Source organism: Penaeus monodon, chromosome 29 (genome assembly GCF_015228065.2).
Source record: "Penaeus monodon isolate SGIC_2016 chromosome 29, NSTDA_Pmon_1, whole genome shotgun sequence".
NCBI classification, from domain to species: Eukaryota; Metazoa; Arthropoda; class Malacostraca; order Decapoda; family Penaeidae; genus Penaeus; species Penaeus monodon.
In genome coordinates, this window is record NC_051414.1 from 28,722,222 (window position 1) to 28,722,694 (window position 473).

Genomic DNA, 473 nt, shown 5'->3' on the forward strand with positions numbered 1-473 from the left:
AAACATAAAAATAATTCGGCTCTACCTCCAGGGGGAAACTAGAGTATTCGTGGGCTCCGGCGTGGATGGTCTGAATTACTACAATTGCATCAGGTGGGGAGGCGCTATTCGTATTTTTGAATAGAATATTGAAGTAAAAATGTAGGAAACAGATCAATTGCCGTTTGATAATACATCCAAACGAACTCCAAGCTTTCATTTTAACTGTCAGTGCCGAATAATCTTCAACACAACGAAATCTATATTATAGTTTCTCACGTCTCATAAGGATAATTTAAAGACAGACCTTACAAATTTACCTTACCATCTCCATAGCGGAATCATCTTCAACAAGTGTAAAATTGCAGTATTGTTGTCCGCATTTCATAAGAACAGTTGAAAGTGAGTCTTTATGCCCATGGGATACCTCCGAAGACATATTAGAGGGAAAGAAAGATAAAGATAATGACACAACAATGATGATAAGGGAAACG